The sequence below is a fragment of the Eretmochelys imbricata genome, chromosome 19, assembly GCF_965152235.1.
Source record: "Eretmochelys imbricata isolate rEreImb1 chromosome 19, rEreImb1.hap1, whole genome shotgun sequence".
In the NCBI taxonomy this organism is placed as follows: Eukaryota; Metazoa; Chordata; order Testudines; family Cheloniidae; genus Eretmochelys; species Eretmochelys imbricata.
The window spans coordinates 17,218,387-17,240,732 of record NC_135590.1 but is presented as its reverse complement, the minus strand read 5'-3'; the positions used below and the strand labels follow the sequence as shown (position 1 = coordinate 17,240,732).

At 48.5% G+C, this 22,346-nt stretch overlaps 1 pseudogene; it reads right to left on the bottom strand.

The window, feature by feature from the left end:
- Positions 1–21,733: 21,733 nt before the first annotated feature.
- LOC144277310 (small ribosomal subunit protein eS21 pseudogene) lies at positions 21,734–22,018 on the bottom strand (annotated as a pseudogene).
- Between the last annotated feature and the right edge of the window lie 328 nt (positions 22,019–22,346).

Sequence of the window (22,346 nt, the reverse complement as noted above, 5' to 3'; positions counted from 1 at the left end):
CTGGAGAATCAAACTCACAATTTATATTGGCTACGGACCATCTCCAGAAAAGTCAATAGTAGACAGTTTGTGGACCACATTTGGACAGGAAAATTTTTCTGTCTCAAGATTGAGACCAGTTCTAACACCCCAAGGCCCTGCTTCTCCATGACTGGCATGCGACAATAGGAGCTGGAGGGACAGAGTCTCACTTGCTCGCACACCCACCCAGCTCCACCCCCTGGTGGTGATTGATGCCTCCCTATGCACGAACACCCAGCTCCCTCCCCCACCGCCTTGCTGATTTATGTCTACATTGGCAGCTCGGGAAGGGTGAGTGACCATTCTTGCGGCTTCCCTTTGCTTTCTCTTGCTCTCCCTCAGAAGTTAATTTTCTGTGGGAAAGCAAAGAAATCTGCGGACGACATGAATTGTGTACCTGCACAGTAGCGCAGAATTGCCCCAGGAGTAGGGGAGGCTGCAGTCACCTTGAGGACCTGGGTCTGATGCAAAACCGAGCGGCTGTCTATCCTCACACAAGTGGTGCCATGTGATGCCAGGTTCAGATTTCAGTGCAATCCAGCGTCGCTCCACAGGATTTATATCAGTGTAAACGAGCAAGACCTGGCCTATGGTGAATAGGGGTTGGGGGTGCTCAGTCACTGGTTAAACTCCTTGTGTGACCATGCTGAGCAAGCAAACCCTCTAGACCAGGTCCTCTGCTGCTGAGGATCAGTCCAGCCCCATTTAAGACAACAGAGCCACCCCAAGTTACAGCAGCTGGGGATCTGGCCTGCTCTCCTGTACTGGCAGGTACCCCCCTGGCATCTGGGCTACTGTAGGCAAGATCCACCTCCTGAGCCCTGCGTTCTGCCAGCAGATCAGCAGCAGTGCTGTCAAGCTATTTTACATGGGTTCCTCTCCCCCCCCACTACCGTGCTCCCTCCCCCCATTATCCCCACAGCAGGTGCAGCCCTGCACCTCTTGCTGGGCAGACAGCTACCAGGGTATGCAGATAATCTTTTATTCAGTACAAATAATTTATTACATTAAAATAACTATTTTTTTTTTCAAACGAGTACTTTGGGAGTCATTCTGGCTCTCCTGCGGAGGCATTTTTCAAAGTGCCATAATAAGCACTTAGAAATGGGTGGTTATTTTTATTCTCCAAGCCTGTCAAGAAGCTGATGGATCGAATTGGCTGATGACAAGGCAGCTGAATGCTCATACATGGAGGCCCCAGCATGAACACAGAGCCCCTTACAAAAGAGCAGCCAGGGCAGAGCGGAGCTCCCTGCTCCTCTGTTCTCCCATTGCTTCAAGGGGAGCATGATGGGCCAGGTAGGCCACGGATAAGCTCTGCACATTCCCCAGCTCCCCACTGCCAGCAAAGTGACAATGCATCCCCAACTGTTCTCCCCAGCTCATCCCTTTCCCGCTGGAAACACAGTACCAGTCATCCCTGCTCCTCCCCAGCCAAGAGGACATGCTAGCCAGGGTGAGAGCTTTGCTCCACGCTGGCAGAAAAATGGGTAAGGAGCTCCCAGTCATGTCCCCAGGGACAGGGTATGCTGGACTCTTCAACACCCTCCTTCCACGGTAGGGTGATCAGATGTCCTGATTTTATAGGGACAGTCCTGATTTTGGGGGCTTTTTCTTATATAGGCACCTATTACCCCCCCCCGTCCCGATTTTTTACACTTGCTGTCTGATCACCCTATTCCATGGGGACCTGCCCCTCCCAGCTGCAGTTCCTCACTCCAGCTGCCTCCTGCCAAGGTGGTACAGCCCTCCTAGCTACTGCCCCACTAATTCCAGCTGCCATGCACCCACCATCTAACAGGTACAGGCCTCTCTCAGCAACCATCCCTCGAGAACATGAGCACATCCCAGCCCCACCAAGCCCCCCACTGCTCCTGCTCTGGGCAGGACACGCTCCTGTGAGTTGCTGAGACTAAACTGACATGGGATGGGGGGAGGGGGGGAGAGAACAACCCAGTTACAGGGTGTCACAGAGTCCCCGGGCGATGCTCTGGAACTGCTCCCCATGAAACCAGTCAGGACTCTGGGGCAGTCGCCTTTCTGTGAGCAGCCTGTCTGCAGGACACACAGCTCACACAGCTTCCACCTTCCTGGGTCTGACCTCAGAGCATTCAGCATCCTCTGCCCCTCCGTGCGCTTCCCACAGCGAGTCCGCTCAGGCGGGGCTCCTGGGGAAGCCAGAGGGTCCTGCACCCCAACTTCACAGTCAGACGTGACTCTCAGCCAGCCAGTAAAACAGAGGTTTATTAGATGACAAGAACATGGTCTAACACAGAGATTGTAGGTGCAGAGAACAGGACCCCTCAGCTGGGTCCATTTTGGGGGCCAGTGAGCCAGACAACCACGTCTGCACTTCACTCTATGTCCCAGCCAGCCCCAAACTGAAAACTCCCTCCAGCCCCTCCTCCCCTGGGCTTTGTCCCTTTCCCCGGGCCAGGAGGTCACATGATTCCTTTGTTCTCCAACCCTTTAGCTCTCACCTTGCAGGGGGGAAGGGTCCAGGCCATCGGTTGCCAGGAAACAGGGTGTTGGCCATTGTCTGTGTCCAGACCCCTGCACACACCTGCCCTCTGGGGCTCTGCAACGATCATACACCCTTATCCCACCACCTAGATACTTAAGAACTGCATAGGGGAAACTGAGGCACCCCCACACTATTCAGAGGAAACATTAAGAACAGTCCCACTTCATCACACAGGGGCCTTCTGCTGACACAGGACTAGCCATAGGCTTGAAAACCCTGGCTGCTTATTCCTGGAGCTATGTTACACACCTTCAGCGGGTGCCAGGCAGGCTGCTGGGTTGCTTCCTGCATTTACAGACGCGTATCTCGGTTTGCAGCAGCCTCCCTGCTGCTGTGATTCCTGCCGCCCTCACTGAGGTCACTGAATAAAACCTCGTCTGTCTTCCTTGCCCCAGAGTGAGTGAGGGCTGCTGCAAAGGTGGCAGGTTCAGGCAGTCCAGGTATTACTGTCCTCAGTGCCCCAGAGGGGAGAAGGAGAGAAAGACCAGCCTGCCATGCTCAGAGAACCCAGGGAGGATCCATCTGGATACACCTGTGCCAGAGGCAGCAGGGTGTGTTTAGGAGCGCTCTCGCGGTGGGGTTTGCCCTACTGCTTGCTGAGCACCATGGATCTTCTGGGGAATGTGAGCAAATAACACTTCCAACCTGTCCAGTGCTTCCTCTTGGGGATCTCAAAGCAGCCCACAGATGACACCTCACAATAGCCCTGTGTTAGCCGGGTGTCATTATCTCCATTGAGCATATCAGAACGTCAAACTGCGAGCCTGTGGCAGACTCGAGCCAGGACTTGACAGCCCAGAATCCTCGTCCAGTACCATAACAACACCACCACCTTCTTCCTTGGGCTGAGCTGCCAGCAGAAAACTAAACCCAGCTTGAGTAACAGACCCACAGCTCCCTGCCCTGCCACTGTGCTGCTCAGACCCCCGACAACAGCAGCAGGAATCGCCCCCTAACACTTCCGGCCTTTGCCACCCGAGCTAGCGGAGAATCACCCGTTAATGCGTGTAAGCAGAGTCAGGATGAGCTCCACCCTGACATCTGGTGGTGAGGTGTGGCAAGTTGTGGAAAAGAACTTCAGGGGCTGATCTCATTTGCATAGGCACACCCATCCCACCTAGAACGAGGCCATAGCTGCCCAAATGGTCACTTTGGCTGTTGTGGGATCCCCAGTGTCTCTGTTATTGGGGTGGGAAGAATAAATTGTTATTACCCTGACTATGGGAACTGTGCTTGGAACTGTACTTGGCCTTTTGTTATGATGGAGGGACTCACCATCAACTAAGTAGCACTCGCTAGGCAAGGGACATGGGTTCCAAAACTCTGTGAATTGAGAGAGGTTTGAGACAGGTATTGGTACCTGGTGGTGTGGGCCCTGAAACACCAATTGTACCTCTGTCTCTCTCCACTGTAGAATGTCAGAGCTAATTTTGGGTCTATTAGGAGTCTTGCTACAGGTACTGTGCTGAATTCACTTTGGCCTTATGGTGCACCAGCACTAAGGCTCCCACTACTATGAGCTGAAATCACTGAGCACTGTGTCAAGTAGTGGGGAGCCGGAAGAACTAGAGTGCAGTGGTGCTGTTCGTGGATAGGCTGGTAGAGTGTTCGTGAGATGGTGAGGCGAGCTCTGCAGAGCGGAGCCGTTCTTGAGACAGTGAGCTGTGCAGAGTGGAGCTGGTCGTGGTGGAGCGGAGCCGTTCGTGAGACAGCAGAGCAGAGCCCTCTGGGGCAGTCAGCTTCAGGTCACGTAAGGTGCCCCTTACCTCTTTCCCCCCCCACACAGGCACATTTTAGCCAGACTGGGGAGCAACACTCTGCAGATGAACTTTTGAACTCTGGGGCTGGACTTTTTGAACTTTGGGTGATGTGTGGATTGCTGGACTCAAGAGACGTGTGGGTTCTGGGACTCAAGAACCCGAGGGAAAGGATGTGGCCCAATTTGCTGGGGTGGGTCTTTGCTCATGGTTTGGTTAATGAACACTAGTTGTGGTGTTTCCCCAATTTAATGCTGATGTCGTTTACCTCATGTTATTAAAGATTCTCTGCTACACAAGACTGTGCTTGCGAGAGGGGAAGTATTGCCTCTTTGAGGCGCCCAGGGGATGTGTAAGATTTTCCCAGGTCACTGGGTGGGGGCTCGAGCCAGTTTTGCATTTGCTTTGATGAGAGGGAACCCCTGTGTAGTGAACCCGGCCCTTGCTGCTATCAACTTGGCCTGGCAGAAGGGTTACATGTGGATAAGCTGAGGACCCATGACCCCAGCAGGATGCAGTGATGGATACACACTGGTTCATTAACGTTTCCCAGGAGTGGGATTTTTGCTATTGGCTTTTATAAGGCACGTGTATGAATGTAAAATGCCCCAGTTTCAAAGATTCAAAAGCTGAAGCCTTGAGAGACCTTTCCTCCTATAGGGCACAGGAAACAGAGATTGAAACTGCCCCTGCAGGAGTCGGCCTTATCCAGGCCATGCATGCGAGTGAGGATCACAGCCAGCATGGAGGGAGTGCAGAGAGCCCAGGGCTACGCACCGTATGCAGTCATTGACACCAATGCAAAGTGAATACACGTTACTGTTTGGATGCTGACAGTTGTGCGAGATGCCGGGCAATGGAGAAGCAGAGCCCTGGCATCTTGGCTGAGTCAGCCAAAATTCCTTGTGGGCACGACCAAGGCACATGCTCCCAATCCTCAGCTCTGCAAAACTTGGGACCAGATCCTGAACTGGTGCCAATCCAAGTAGCGGCGTTGGAGTCACAGCTGAGTACACGGCCACAGGAGAGAGCTCCCCCTGCCGTCGTCCACCCAGCCCTGAACACTTCCAGGCAGCTGGCTCTCACGGGGGGCTGGCAGGAGCATTGCCCTGCTGCGCTGTAACTGGCATGCAGAGAAGGCTCTGGATCCCTGTGCTGGGGTTAGCCGTGCCCTGTGCCCAGCACAGCCTGGAATGAATTCCCTGCAAGCCCAGGGGCACTCAATAGATTTCAGCTGCTTTCCAAAATCTTCAAATGGGAAACATCCAGCTGATCACTTTATCTAAGAAGTGATGCTAAGAAGGGAAAGGGATCACTTTATCTAGAAGGGATGGGATCACTTTATCTAGAAGGGAAAGAAGGGATCACTTTATCTAAGAAGGGATGCTAAGAAGAAGCATCTTCCAGTGATGCTAAGGAGGGAAATCAACACTGGGTGAACAAGAGGGGCTGGGACAGGGAAACAGAGACTTTGAGCTGTATAAATAACTGGATGCATTTGAAAAGGTCTTGCTCTCACGCTGCTCAGCCCTGGCATCAACCCAAGCCCAAGCCAAGCCCCCATGGAGTATTTTCCCCAGCCAGTAACTCTCACCTGCTCCAAACAGACCAAGACACTGCAAATAGCAGATCCCGGTGCCACCTGACCCAGGCTGACCTATGGATTGCAGCTCTGGGTTGTGTACAGACAACATCTCACACCTGCCTCATCTTCTTTGGAGGATTCATAAGAGCCCCTTGGGTGCAGCTTTGCTCAGGGAAAGGTTCAGGGCAGAGATACTTTTCTGCACAGCAGAACCAGACCTGCTCTCACTCCCACCAGTGTGTTTCCACGGGGACACATTCCTCCCTGCCTTGGTGCTAACAGGGGTGCTGGGCTAGAAGGGAAGCAGGCTCTGAGTGCTTGGGGGACACACACCCCACCACAGCTGTTCAGATTGGTGCTGCTTCAGCTGTGACTTTTTTGCCCAATTAATTAGCTAATGTGCATATCCCTATATATTTTATCTGGTGGTCATCAAACCTGACCCAGATAGCAGCAGTGGGAGGGTAGGGAGAGGCACAAAACTTAGCAGCAGCAGTGTGTGTAGGGGGCTGTGCTGGAGAGCACTAGGGTGTCTGGGGGCTGCAGGGCAGAAAGCTGGAGTGTGACTGGGGGAAGCTCAGTGAGCCTGAGGCCAACTCCTGGCTCTCCCCTACCCCTTCCCCTGCTGCTTCTAGTTGCCACCTGCACAACCTGGCTGTTCCTTCCCCCCATGAGAGGGAGGTAGAGGAATTCCTGCTCAGTGCACATCACAGGAGCTGGTCCTGCAGACCCGTAGGCTGTGCGAGATTTCCCTTCGCTGCAGGAACACATTCCTGGGGCTGCCCTGTGTGTGACTGTCACACAAGATGCCAGACTCACGGCCGCCCGCCCTGCTGGTGGCTGCATCCTGTCCAGCCTGACCAGCTCTCCCCACCTCCAGCCCCAGGCCAAGCTTCTGTCTTCCTCTGTGCAGAGGGGTCCTAGCCACAGCCAGGCCCTCCCAGCAGTCCAGAGAGGTCTGGGCCACTTCCAGCTTTTGAGGTCCGTAGCCATAATAAAAATAAAAAATGACGACACATGAAAACAAAATAAGGTACCAAAAAAAGAGTGAGACGACAATTTTTTTATTTAACAAATGCTTTTCTAGCCTTTTTCTGTGCAAATGCACTAATTATTGAGGAAAAAATCTAGCTGTCGTACAATGTCACAGTTGATATTAAGCATGGGGAGCCCATTCAAATGCTCTTGTCCCCTAGTTGAACAGTGATAGTCTCTTACCTGCTTCAACATGTTGAAGGTGTGTTCATCTGAAGCCACTGATGCAAGCAAACTGACAAAAATACACAATGCAATTGTGACATTAGGAAACACCCCAGAGAGTCCAAGTTCAAGTATTTCTTGAAGTGATTCCTTTGGCTTGCAATCCAATTTAAAGTTCATGGAATATATTCGTTTAAGGAAGATAACCTTGTCACTGAGATCTTTTGAGATTTCTTTATTGTACTGTTGCTGAAATTATTCAGCTGCAGAAAGTAGATCTTCATTATTCAGCCTGTTGAACTGCCAAAGAAACCCAAAAAGGTACAAATTAGTCGCAGTGACTCAAATCGACATGTAAGACCTGATTGAATAGAGTCAAAGATGACAAGGGAGACACTGACCCAATAATGCTGCTCAGCATCGGATTCAGTAGGTAAGTTGCAATTGGTGGAGAACTCAGAAGAAATGACGATATTCTGTGCTACTAATTTGGACTCAGTCAGGATCGCATCCCGTTGTTCATGAATCAGTTGAATGTCATTGATAAGACTTTCAATGTTATCCCTCTCAACATCAAGGGAAGCATTGCATGCTTCAATTACCAGATTAGTTTGGTGGATCATTGTAAGTAGCCTCATCCACAAAGATGACATCAGAATGCATTAAAATTTGGACATGTGCTTCTGAATAGAGTGAAGTTCAGTTCAAGCCTGTGCAGTGAGATTGAGAGGTTCAAGCTCATTTAAAGCCTTTCTCACTGAATTCAAATACTGTGCAACTGGTTGAACACCATCAATCCGTGCAGACTGTCTAGTTTTGGACATCCCATGCAGTGAAACAGGAAGATATTGCTTCAGATTTTTCCACCTTTGTGGACTGCTACTGAAGAGCTTGTACATTTGCTGAACAGTTCCAAAGTAAGTAATTGGCTCCTTGCATGATTCAACACAGTCAACACCTACAAGGTTTAGTGTGTGGTTCCCACAGCTGGAGAAAATACAGTTTGAATTATACTCAAGCAGAACTGCTTGTACACCTTTATACTTCCCAGCCATAGTAGATCCATTGTCGTAGGCTTGACCAACGCAGACTTGAAAATCTCACTTGATTTTCTGGAATTGCTAGTACTCAAGCAGCAATTTCTTTTCCAGTTTTTCTCGTGACATTGTCACACAAAATAAATGTTTCTTCAATTGAAAATTTTGAGCTGTCTACAATCTTAACATACCGAATAACCATAGTAGTCTGCTCCTTGTGAGAACAATCTGGAGTGGCATCAACAATGACTGAAAAATACTTAAAAAGAAAAGGAGTACTTGTGGCACCTTAGAGATGAACAAATTTATTTGAGCATAAGCTTTTCTGCGCTACAGCTCACTTCATCGGATGCATGCAGTAGAAAATACAGTGGGGAGATTTATATACACAGAGAACATGAAACAATGGGTGTTACCATACACACTGTAACGAGAGTGATCACTTAAGGTGAGCTATTTCCAGCGGAGAGCGGGGGACCCTTTTGTAGTGATAATCAAGGTGGGCCATTTCCAGCAGTTGACAAGAACGTCTGAGGAACAGTGGCGGGGGGAGGGGGAAATAAACATGGGGAAATAGTTTTACTTTGTATAATGACACATCCACTCCCAGTCTTTATTCGAGCCTAAATTAATTGTATCTAGTTTGCAAATTAATTCCAATTCAGCAGTCTCTTGTTGGAGTCTGTTTTTGAAGTCTTTTTGTTATAATATTGTGACTTTTAGGTCTGTAATCAAGTGATCAAAGAGATTGAAGTGTTCTCTGACTGGTTTTTGAATGTTACAATTCTTGATGTCTGATTTGTGTCCATTTATTCTTTTACGTAGAGACTGTCCAGTTTGGCCAATGTACATGGCAGAGGGGCATTGCTGGCACATGATGCCATATATCACATTGGTAGATGTGCAGGTGAACGAGCCTCTGATAGTGTGGCTGATGTGATTAGGCCCTATGATGGTGTCCCCTGAATAAATATGTGGACACAGTTGGCAACAGGCTTTGTTGCAAGGATAGGTTCCTGGGTTAGTGGTTCTGTTATGTGGTGTGTGGTTGCTGGTGAGTATTTGTTTCAGGTTTATGGATCTTGGGTAGTAGATAGAATATCCCAGGTCGGGGTTCCAGGGGTGTGTCTGTGCGGATTTGATCTTGTGCTTTTTCAGGGAGTTTCTTGAGCAAATGCTGTAGTTTCTTTTGGTAACCCTCAGTGGGATCAGAGGGTAATGGCTTGTAGAAAGTGGTGTTGAAGAGCTGCCGAGCAGCCTCTTGTTCATATTCCGACCTATTCATGATGACGACAGCACCTCCTTTGTCAGCCTTTTTGATTATGATGTCAGAGTTGTTTCTGAGGCTGCGGATGGCATTGTGTTCTGCACGGCTGAGGTTGTGGGGCAAGTGATGCTGCTTTTCCACAATTTCAGCCCCTGCACATAGGCGGAAGCACTCTATGTAGAAGTCCAGTCTGTTGTTTTGACCTTCAGGAGGAGTCCACCCAGAATCCTTCTTTTTGTAGTCTTGGGAGGAAGGTCTCTGTGGGTTAGTATGTTGTTCAGAGGTGTGCTGGAAATATTCCTTGAGTCGGAGATGTCGAAAATAGGATTCTAGGTCACCACAGAACTGTATCCTGTTCACGGGGGTGGAGTGGCAGGAGGAGAGGCCCCAAGATAGGACAGGTTCTTCTGCTGGGCTAAGAGTATAGATGGATAGATTAACAATATTACTGGGTGGGTTAAGGGAAGCACTGTTGTGGCCTCTTGTGGCATGTAGTAGTTTAGATAGTTTAGTGTCCTTTTTCTTTTGTAGAGAAGTAAAGTGTGTGTTGTAAATGGCTTGTCTAGTTTTTGTAAAGTCCAGCCCTGAGGAAGTTTGTGTGGAAGGTTGGTTCTTTATGAGAGTATCCAGTTTTGAGAGCTCATTCTTAATCTTTCCCTGTTTGCTGTAGAGGATGTTGATCAGGTGGTTCATCAAGAACTGTTGTTTGTACGATTGACCCACATAGCTCAATAAACTCATTTTGTATGTGTGTGAAGAGATAATGGACTTGCATGCACTTTTGACTTTCTTGCGATTCTCGAACACGTTTAAAATGCTCTAATAAAAGTGGGTCATATTTGCTGAGGAGCTCAACTATGCCTAGAAAGTTTCCATTAGCATGATCACTAATACGTTGACTGGAACCAAAGAAAGCCAGAAAGAAAAAGGATGACATTCAGGATGCGCTCAAGAAGTTTTTTCCAGTTATTAGTTTCTGTACGGAGTTCAGTCAGGAGTAAATTCTCAACTGAACTTTCAGCTGATGCTGCCCTACTGGCTGATTTCAATGCAACAAAGTTTTCTTTGTGTGATGTTGAACTCTCATGTGATGGTATTCAGTCTTTCAACTTCCTCCAACCTCTATTGATGCTCCATCCTGATTGATTAGAGAGAACTGATGCATTTGCAGCACTTTTATTCAAAATGAAGCAGAGTGCACAGTACAGAGATTGTTTTTCCGTACTCCAACATAACCAGTCTCTTGTACAGGTCTCACCATTTGGAAGAATTTTTGTCAGGAGACGAGTAGGGAAAGCATGATTATCAGCATCTCATGGAATGTTACTTGGAATTTCAAAATTTTCAAAACTAATTTGAAGAAAATATTACATTTGAGCAGCATTGCTCTTGTCAATAATTCCAATATCAGTCACAGTCAAACCTGTAGTATTCATGAATTGCTCTTACTGCGTAAGATCTACATCTTCCTGTTGATTGTACACAGGATCTTCTGCTGCATCTGTTACTGTTGGCACATCTGCTTCTTGACTACTGTCCTCATGTTCAGGGGTTGGCATTGAAATATCACCTGTTGCATTTGCGGATTTTTCATGATCTGTAGCATTGTTTGTTGGGTAAGGTGTGTTTTCCAATTGCTTGAGAAATGAAGTTATTGGCTTTGTGCTCTTAGCTGGTGCTTCACTCAGTTGTTTTCACCATCTTTTGCTTGCACCACTTTCAAATCTCCTCTTCATAGTGATCTATCTGGTTAATAAGTAGCCAATCCACACGTGAAATATTCTGCTGTAAATAAGTAGCTTATCTACACTTGAAATCTTCTACTGTAAACATGTACACAAATGCTGAAAAGTCTTAAAACAAAGGAATACTAGTTAAGAACATAAAATGAAACAGTCAGACAGGTTATTATCCTTATCACTGAATCAAAACTCAAGCACGCAAGGTATAATATAACAGGCTGAGCTGAAAACAAAGGGATGACATATATATAGTAAACACAGACACGGATACAGACAGAGGGATAATGTCCAAAAATTTCAAATGTGTGTCCTCACGAAACTCACTGTACAAGATTGTCCTCACAAATTTTCACCTTGAATCTGGGCCTATAGACTACAAAAGCCTATGACAATGGCCAAGCTACCAAGCTAGGGCTCAACCAACCAACCAGTCACCTCTCTTAGCTACCCTATGAAGATAATAATGAGGAATTTTCACACATAAATAATTCTTTAGTCAACTAGACGTAAAACTATAAAGACACTAAAATGTAACAATCCCTTTCAACATGCACCTGATCTAGCACCACCCACTGATAGTGGATTGTTTATATAATTGGCTGATCTGAGAGAACACGATCATCACGGTCTAATCTTATGCCATCAGAACTGATATATTTTTATTAATATTTATGAACATTTTTAACTCTTTAATATGACAAAATCTATATCAGTTAACAAAAAAAAAGTATGTCTTTTACCAAATCACATCTCTTATTTGCTTAAATTTGCAGCTCTAAGCTGAGAGAGTGTGTCACATTTTGGTCCAATAGGGATGCTCATAAAAACAAGTTGCGAAACTTATCAAATGCCAAAAAAATAACAAGTTTCTAAATTTGAGGACCCCGTTGAGCTTGAGGCCCCAGCCAAATGGCCCTCCTGGCCCGCCCTCTGATTGGTCCTGGCTGCAGCCCCTGGCTCAAACTAGCAGCCGGACTGCTCCCTGCTGGCTGCTCTCCAGCCAAAAGCTGGGAGAGAGGGAGTCAGTGTCACCATTTCCACTGCCACAGCTGAAGGTTGTGGGGTTTGTCCCCCCTGTGCTGGATCTCTGAAGTTAGGCAGTTACAGGGGAGAGGAGAGGCCTAACATTAGGCAGCCCTGAACCCAGGGTGCCGCATTGATTCCAGTGACTCAGTCATGGGATGGGCTGCAGGCAGAGGAGAAGTGAATTCTGATCTATCGAGGGGAGTACATGGTGCCCTTGCTGTGGTATTGAAGCTCCTACCAGCGGATCATGGGGCAGGATCACTGTCACCCTGGGAGCAGGCAGGGCAGGACTATCCTCCCACATTTTATGCAGCAGGAACTAGAGAGGTTTAAGTGACTTTTCCATGGCCACGCAGGGAGTCAGTCACAGAGCTGAGATTCAAATGCAGATCTCCAGAGTTCAAGGTCAGCCCATTAATCACAAGACCGCTTCCCCCAAATTTAGTCTCTCACTGCCTCAGTTTCCCTCCTGCAAGTGGGGATAATACCCAGGAGTAAAATTAAGGAGAAGAAATGAGCAGCAATAGTCTTCCAGCCTCTGCTCACAAACCAAGCTCCCCCTGCTGAGATGCCACTTGGTGCGCAGCCTGGATTCCCCTTGGGGCCCTGGCTCACCCGTTAGTGGATGGGCTGCTTCTGCCCTCTGGCCTGCCAGCCCTGAGGGCCAGGGAAGGGGGATAGGTAATGGAATTACCAGCTCATCTATCAAACGGGTCTTAGGATTTTATCCTGCCACTCATCACCATCATACCCGAGTGCCTTTCACATAAAGTCGGTAGTAACAGCCATGTCCCTAGTCAGCTCCATGGAGTCTCTGGCACGTCTCCCTTTATAGGGGTAGGACTCACCACTGCAGCGCCTCCTGCTGGATGTCCCAGGAATCAACTCTGCTGGCTGGTGTGCCCTCTTCTGGCGGCATCTCACTGCCATCGCTTCTGCGCCAGGGACCTATGTCACTCCCAGGCCCCCAGTATCCTCTTCCTCACACAGCCCTCTGGCTGTGCCGCACTCTGTGCTCCCACCTTCTGGGTAAGCAGGGTCTGAATGAATTCTCCCCTGACAGCTAGCTGGGAGGGGGAGAGACTCAGGAGTAAATTGTATCTGCTCTGCTCAGATACCCAGCAGATAGAGTGGTGTTGCTCATAGTGATCAACTTTGGCTGGTGCTGGGTTAGAAATCACTTTAGTAGTGAATGCAGAGGTGGTGAAATGTTGTTATCAATGTTGTTGTCTTTATTGTATGAATAAAGGGGAGCAGAACTGTGCTTAACCTGTCCCAAATGAGGGGGTCACCCTCAGCTGGAAGGACCTCATTAAGCCAGGGGCTCGAATGCCAGAGCCCTGTGAAAGTAAGTGAGAAAGGGACAGGTGTTTAGGGTTGCCAACTGTCTAATCACACAAACCCAAACACCCTTGTCCTGCCCTGCCCATTCTCCAGAGGCCTTACCCCCCACTCACTCCAGTCCCCCTCCCTTAGAATCATAGAATCATAGAATATCAGGGTTGGAAGGGACCCCAGAAGGTCATCTAGTCCAACCCCCTGCTCGAAGCAGGACCAATTCCCAGTTAAATCATCCCAGCCAGGGCTTTGTCAAGCCTGACCTTAAAAACCTCTAAGGAAGGAGATTCTACCACCTCCCTAGGTAATGCACTCCTTCATTGCTCACTCTCCCCCAACCTCATTCACTTTCACCAGGCTGGGGCAGGGGGTTGGGGTGTGAGATAGAGTGTGGACTCTGGGCTTGGGGGTGGGGCTGAGGGGTTCAGAGTGTGGGAGGAGGCCCTGGGCTGAGCCAGGGGCAGGGGGTTGGGGTGCAGGAGGGAGTTTGGGGTGCAGAAGGGGGGTCAGGACTGGGGCAGGGGGTTGGGATGTGTGAGGGGGTGCTGGCTCTGGGAGGGAGTTTGGGTGCAGGATGGGGCTTAGGGCAGGGGATTGGGATGCAGGAGGAGGTTCAGGATGCAGGCTCTGGCCAGGCGGCGCTTACCTCAGGTGGCTCCCAGAAGCAGCAGCATGTCCGGCAGTGGCTCCTAGGCTCATGGGTGGCCAGACAGCTCGGCACACTGCCTCTGCCCGCAACTTAAGCACCACCCCCACAGGTCCCATTGGCCACGGTTCCTTGTTCCCAGCCAATGGGAGCTGCAGAGTTGGCACTGGGGGCGGGGGCAGCACCTAGAGATCCCCTGGCCACACCTCCTCCTAGGAGCTGCTGCTGGACATGTCACAGCTTCCGGGAGCAGCGTGGAGCCAGGGCAGGTGGGGAGCTTGCCTTAGTCCCGCTGCACTGCCGGACTTTTAGTGGCCTAAAATCTCCCAGATTGGCTTCAGTGGCCGCCAGGAGATTAAGCCCAATTCTGGGAGATTCCCAGCCAAACCGGGAGGGTTGGCAACCCTAAAGGTGTCCCAGCCAGGAGGTGCGGACTCTCCCTAAGGGTCCCCAGTCTGGTTGAACCTGTTCCTTCCCTGTGTTCAAAGATAAAGCTAAATACGCTGCATTATGAGCCTTTGTTATTTTCAGAGCTCAAATGAGAGCTGACATCACTTGTGGTGGGAGAGCGTTTTTGCCCAGCCTGCTAAGAGCTGACAATCACAAACAGTCTGTCCTGCAGAGGTCACAGCAGAGAGGCAGATGGCAGCAGAAGGTAACTGACAGTCGGCCAGTGGGAGCAGCGAGCAGTCAGCTTGCAGGAGAAACGAGCAAGCAAAAGGAGCAGCTGGCAGGGCAGCCAGCAGAGAGGAACCACGGCTGGCTGGGCAGCCAGCCAGAGCAAGTGCTCAGATGGCAGAGTGAGCAAGGTGCCTTCTTCCCCAGGTGGGAGGGGAACTCACACAGATGCACCTCTGAACCCTGGGTCCTCACTGACCAAGGACAACTCCTGTGCATGGGGTATGATGAGGGGGCAGTGAGGGGCACAGAAAAGGAACTTTTGGTTGTAGAATTCAGGACCATGAGGCAGGAGGCTCTGCCCCATGCACTGTGGGGTGAGTGTCCTGCTCACAGTTTTATGATTAGGAATCCTGCTTGCAGCATTTCCCTTTTTACTGTTGAGTGACTTCCTTCCTTTCACTAAAAGTTTCTTATTTACACTCAGACTCTGTGCTTGCGAGAGGGGAAGTATTGCCTCTCAGAGACACTCAGTGGTGGTGTGTAATTTTCTCAGGTTACTGGGTGGGGGCTCAAGCTGGTTCTGTGTTGCACTGTTGAAAAGGAACCCCTGCATATGGAACCCGGCCCTGGTTGCGGTCGGCGCTACATGGCAGAAGGGTTACAGAATCAAACACAAAACTCACTAGTTTTTAAAGCTCAGATACTTAGAATGTTGAGGCTTTTAGCCATTTTGGGTTTTTTGGGTTGTTGTTTTATCTTTCACGTTCCATCTTAGTCTACCTTTTTGTTGTTAAGATTGGTGCCCTTTTTAGATGCCTATTTTTCTGATTGGTTAAAATATAAGCCTAATCTACCTAGCAACAGTAAAGGCGGGAAGGGGTCATTTGACTCCCAGTTATTCTGCCTACTGACAGAGTCTATATAAGGGGGTTTCATGCTCTGTCAAGTACTGTCCACCCAGAAGGCAGCCCGTATTCAGTTCAACCTGCGTTCGCGCTCGGTCGTGCAAAGGAGGAAGAGGAACATCAACAGAACACCTGTTCTTACCTGGTTGTCCATCATCGAGGAGGGTCTCCTGTTCAATCTCAAGTTCCTGATTCCAGTTGCTGTCCTCAGGGTCCTGACCTGAGATACCTGAGAAGCAAGATGAATGAGAGTATCGTGAGCCATCTACATCTGAGCTCCTGTTACTCCTAGAGACTGAGTAACATTGACATTTTATTTGTTTTGTGCCCATATTGGCTAGGGGTTGGGTCTGGGCTCCAAGCCCACTGTACTTGGAAAACCACCGAGCTATTTTCTGCTTAATCTGTTTCATGCTCTTTTATTCTGTTTTAATGTTTTATTCCCCATTCCCCTATATTATGTTACTTACCCTTTAATAAAACCCTCCTGCCTGTTTTCACCTTTTAAAATGACAAAGTTTCACTTGACCTGCGACTAATCGGTAATAGACCCTACAGGGGAATCAATCCTTTCTGGGAGGTGGAGTCCTTAAATCAATTCCACTAGTCTCTTCTGGTAACAAGAAGATGTCTGGCAGCCAGTGCTGAAACACTTGCATTGTTGGGATGGAGGACGGATGGCCATAGGTTTGGAGAAGCTATTTGCAGACTGGCTGATCAGAAGGACAGCCAGTGGCTTAGCCGTGGCAGAAAACTTTATCCCACAATAGTCCAGATAGAGCAAAAGATACATACAGACATTTGAGGAGGGGAGGTTCAGGTTTAACTCTAATTGTGGAATTCGGCGGCTTGGGTATGTCATATATTATGGTGATGGGGCTGGTTGTGGAAGGTATAGCCTTAGCAGAACCTGGTAGCATTTGGGGTGGCTGTGAACTCTCCTCAAGGCATTTAAGCCAATGTGGCACCCACACAGACAGGTTAGATAAAAACATAAAATACTCTTACTAGAAGCGGCAAAGAGTCCTGTGGCACCTTATAGACTAACAGACGTATTGGAGCATAAGCTTTTGTGGGTGAATACCCACTTCGTCAGATGCATCCAACGAAGTGGGTATTCACCCACGAAAGCTTATGCTCCAATATGTCTGTTAGTCTATAAGGTGCCACAGGACTCTTTGCCGCTTTTAACATGGCTACCCCTCTGATCATAGAATATCAGGGTTGGAAGGGACCTCAGGAGGCCATCTAGTCCAACCCCCTCCTCAAACCAGGACCAATCCCCAATTTTTGCCCCAGATCCCAAATGGCCCCCTCAAGGATTGAACTCACAACCCTGGGTTTAGCAGGCCAATGCTTAAACCACTGAGCTATCCCTCCCCCCATACTGATACTTGACATCTTACTAGAAGGTTGCAACATAACAATACTTATTCCTTAGAATTCAGAACCTTAACACACAAGAACCCAAAACCAGAGAGAGACAAAGCAGGCTGCTCCCTAGAGCAGTGAGGCACAACTCAGCCTACAGTAAGATGGGGTATCTGTCTGCTGACTAACTCTGCTTGCCTGCTTCCCTACAGAGCCAGCTGTCTGCAAGCAGGACCAGGAAAACTCCTGAGAATGTAAAGTGATTGATCACAATTATAACACAGTTTTCAATATACCACACCCAATAATGGCACCTCAGCGATTCCAAAGTCTGTAGCAGCTTTAGGAACCAAAGCTGACCCTCTCTGCATGCATGGGGAAGGAGTGGCTTTCCCTACAGGCCCCACAGGAGCATCAAAGTCACAGAGCCAAAAGCAAGTGCAAGAAGGGACCATCCCCATGGACTGGTAGGGAAGATAGGGAGTCCCACCTACAGCTGGTCAGGAATTTTTTGACAAATGTTTTTTCTTCAGAAAATGCCAATTCATCAAAGCCAAAACTGTTTGCAGGAAAAGGTTTGGTGTTGCTGAACTCACTGTTTTGGAAAAAAGTTTCGAGGTTGTTGAAGTGTCCCGGTTTGATGTATTCAGAATGAAAAAAGTTCCACTTTCTTGCTTGAAGTTATATTGTTCTGAAATTTAATTTCTAGTAAAAAAATGTCAAAATCAAAACAAAAGATTTGATTGACTGGATCCATTTTTTAAATTTTATTTTCGGTTTGCAAAAATTTCAGCTGGGCTTTTCCTCCCAGCTGGGATAGAAAGAGTTTTTGAAATCTCACATTCTCACAGGACAGGAAAAGTGTTCCCCGCTCAGCTCCAGTCTCAACCATTGCAGGGTAGGAGCGCCAGGAGTCTGACTCAAAAATGGGTACTGCATCCAGCTCCCAAACATGTGGGTGTTAGTCCTCAGGAATCCCTCTCTCCCACTGTCTGAACAACCAGTGTCCCCCAGTGAGTCACTCACCCCCTCACCTGCATAGGCAGGCAAGTAAAAGAGTGCCCGATCCCACTGCCAGAGTTATCTGGCGATGCACTGATCAAGCCAGGTGTGTGCAGTGGCCACCATTACCACCCTACACAGTACTGGCAAAGTCTGGGACTAATTGGGAGTCATTGGATCCGAAAGCTTGTTCCAGCTCAGCAGCCCCACTGAACTAGAGAGCTGTGCAGATTGGCCCCTCAGTGGCATGACACAGCACTGAATGCTTAAATGAAGGATTGGCAATCACCCCTCCACAACCCTTTCTGAAGACACAAAATGACAGCTCCGGGGGACAGGGACAGTAGCCACACTTGGGGCTCCCTGCCTTAGGTCATTTAAGATTTCGGGTAGAAGAAAATAAAAAAGCCTCTCATGGAAAAACCAAATCAGCCAGGAAAAAGATACGAGTAATAAAGTCCTCTCTCACATCTCCTGGGGAAAAGGACCCAGCTTCTCCTTGGCACAAGAGTAATGGGCAGCCTTTAAATCATTTAGTCACAGAAAAATTCAATGAGAAATGGTTCCCGGCTTCTAGAGCAGGCGATGCTAGGAACAGAACTCTGACTGAGAGGATGGCCAGGTAGAACTTATGCCCAAACACAGCTAGTCCAGCCCAATACAAACAGACAAATGTACCCCTAAAACCTCTCCTGTCCTTCCTTCCCACCCCTACTCACAGCACACCCAACATGAGCCAAGTACCTTGTGACGGGTTCAGTCACAGAGATTCCCTTGGGACTATCACCTGATGTGCTGAAATTACCTCTGAGCCCATTTCCCTGCCAACTTGGGACTCCAGAACCCTGCCTTGTTGAGCCAGACATGCTAGCCTGCTGCTGCCATGCCCCCAAAGCTGCAGACTTTAACTAAAAACACTTCAGCAGGTTACCTGTCTCCAGCACCCAGACACCCAGCAACCAATGGGATCCAAACCCCAAATAAATCTGTTTTACTCTGGATAAAGCTTATACAGGGTAAATTTGTAAATTGTTCACCCTCTATATCACTGATAGAGAGATATGCACAGCTGTTTGTTCTCCCAGGTATTAATCGCTTTCTCTGGGTTTATTAATAAACAAAAGTGATTTTATTAAGTATAAAAAGTAGGATTTAAGTGGTTTCAAATAATAACAGCCAGAACAAAGTAAGTCACAAAGCAACATGAAACAGAACATGCAAGTCTAAGCCTCATACATTAAGAGACTGATTACAGGTACTATGTCATGCTCAAAGATGTTCCAATAAGCTTCTTTTACAGACTAGACTCCTTCCTAGTCTGGGCCCAATCCTTTTCCCTGGTACAGTCCTTGTTAGTTCCAGCAGGCATTTTAGGTGGTAAGCAGGGGATTTCTCATGACTGACAGCCTCTTTTCTCCTGCTCCATCCCATTTTATAGCTCTGGCACAAGGCAGGAATCTTTTGTCTGAGCTTGTTCCCACCTCCACCTCATGAATGGAAAAGTACAAGGATTAAGATGGATTCCAGAATCATGTGACATGGTCACATGTCACTGTAAGACCCCCTAGTCTCCATTCTTCCTGGGTTGGTCCACAGGTACACAAGAAGGCTTGCAGGTAAATAAACCATTTACAACCAATTGTCAAGAATCTAACCCACCATTAATGGCCCACACTTTGCATAATTACAATAGGACCTCAGAGTTACACTTCATATTTCTAGCTTCAGATACAAGAATGATACATGTATACAAATAGGAGGAATATATTTAGTAGTTTATAACCTTTATTATGATATCTTACAAGAGATCTTTTGCATAAAGCATATTCCAGTTACATTATATTCACACTCATAAGCATATTTCCACAAAACATATGGAGTGCAACATCGCATGCCTCCTAAAAGCACTCCCCAAGCAAGCCTGTCAACCACAGCTTCTCTTCCAGAACCAGGCACTTCATTTGCAATGGCATTAGGGGGGCAGTTGCCCACCTCCTCAACCTTTGTTTTCCCCCTCTCAAGTTTTCATAGGTCTACATGCTCCACTTTTTGGCCCTCCCCTGACTTTGCGGGATATAATGTAATATAACCACATAGTAGTGACACAACTTTGCTCCTCCAAATTTTTCTGAAATGATACTCCTGACCCAAACCATACTGAAATCCTGGGAAATTTTATACAGTCCAGTTAACCCAGAATTCCCTTCTTCAGTGTGATGTGAGCATTTCTGGCCAATCAAACACTATGGCTGGGAAGTCTGTTGCTCTGGAGTTTGGATATGAACAGGTGTCCCTTGAGTGGCAGTTTCCTCACTCAATCAGAATTCTGATTGGTTGAGGAACTGTCACTCAAAGGGTAACCGCTGTGACTCCCCACTTTCTGAGATGAGGATGTCCAACAGTTATGATCTGATTGGATGACAGTTTTGTACCTGAGTCCCATGGGCCTGAGCGGGATTCTGGGAAGACTGCTACAGGAGTTCTATAGGGCAGTGGCTGAAGCTGAGCAGAGTTCTGCATGTAAAGCAGAATTCAGCCTTGGGAGCTGTAAACTTTCCCCATGGAAAACTGAGTTCGGGCTTCTGCCACACGACTCTCTCCAGGTTTGGCCAAGTTTCCAGAAGGCCTCTCACCATAAAGACCATGGGTGGAAGCTGATGCTAGATTCATGACTCAAAACTGGAGCTAGCTGTGGAAGGGTGGTCTCATCGAGGGGATTAGCCTCTAGTCACCGACCTTTGTTCAGGTCCCTCTTCCACCCCAAACTGGTCTATGTCACTGAGTCTTTCTGTGCATCACTTTCCTATCTGCGGGGATGAATGCTTTACAGCTTGTGAGATGCTCTGATAGTATGAGGTAATGGAGCCATACAAGTGTCACAGGTAGAGATAAACTCAGGCTGGAAGTAAGGTGCAAATATGTAACAGCCCGGGCAAGTAACCATTGACCAATCTACCAGCCAAGGGCCAGGGATTCTCCATCTCGCGGAATCCGTATAGCAAGACAGGAAAAGCCATTCTCCAGCTCAGCCACAAGTTACAGGCTGGTGGCAGGAGTCACTGGCCTGTGCTCTGTGCTCTAGATGATCCCAGTGGTCCCTTCTGGCCTTCAAATCTGTTCAATCTGAGCATTTAGCCATTTGGATAAAATCTCCACATTTCTGCACTGTCCCCCTGAGCGGTATTTGTAAATGGGACAAAGATAGCTTCCGCCCTGAGGCGGGGATTTGGGGCCCTGCTTACAAAGAGTTATGGCACACACGACTGTCCCCTGCAGTCCATGGGCAAGCTGGGGTTAGTACACACACCCTTTGCTTTGCCAGTCAGGACCCCTTCTGCCCAGGCTAGATGGTATGTGACTGGTGTCTCCCTTCTCCCCGCCCCCTCCCATTTGTCCTGGAAAACCTGCCAGCGGTGGGAGTGTCACATGAGAGGTATGATGCTATTAAAGTGCCAATAGGCCAGCCCCGACCTCTCCACACTGAGAGAGGCCGCCACGATCGCCAGATGGTGATCCGAGAACAGGGCCAGACGGCTGCTGGAGGAGTGGGCCCATGAAAGGTGACAGCGTGATAAATAAATGTGGTCCAACCAGGAGTGGCACGACCGATGGGCCTCCATGTAAGATTTTTTTTTTTAATGTTTACGCTGTTTATTTTACAACAAAATGTTCTATAGCAGAGCATCTCCGGTTAGAAATTCTTGAAAACAATCCCATCATTTTCTGCCAGACGCAGAATAGAATCATCAGATTCACCCACCCTACGAATTGCTCCACAAATGGCATACATTTGAACTGGCCATTGGCTCTGCCTGTGACCTGGTCAACCTCAGAAATATTCATTTGAATGGAAGCCTGGCCCTTCGCACCAATTATTCGGTTGCTAGCAGAGCATTTACGAGGCACGTACAGGTCCACAAATTCCCCAGCGTCATTCTGCATCTTATTTTTCTATATCTTGCCACACAGGGATGTGCAAGAGGCGATACCTCACCGCCAGCCCATGTAAGACGCTGGGCAGGTACAGATCCCTCAGGGCTGCCCTGTTGTGCTCTGCCCACTACGTAGCACTCTGGCCATGCGTGACGCTCAGCGGACAGCTGGCTCTCCTAATCTGCCCTCATCCCAGAGCACTTCCTGCTCCAGGGGGAGGCACAGAGCTGGGGGAACTGGCTCAACCCTCTGGCAGAGGCTCCCTGCTGTGATGTTACCTGGTTTATGACCCTTCTGCTCCAGCATAGCCAAAGCAAAGGAGCCATAGGACAGCTACCAATCTGGCTCCCAATCCTGAACTGATGATAGGT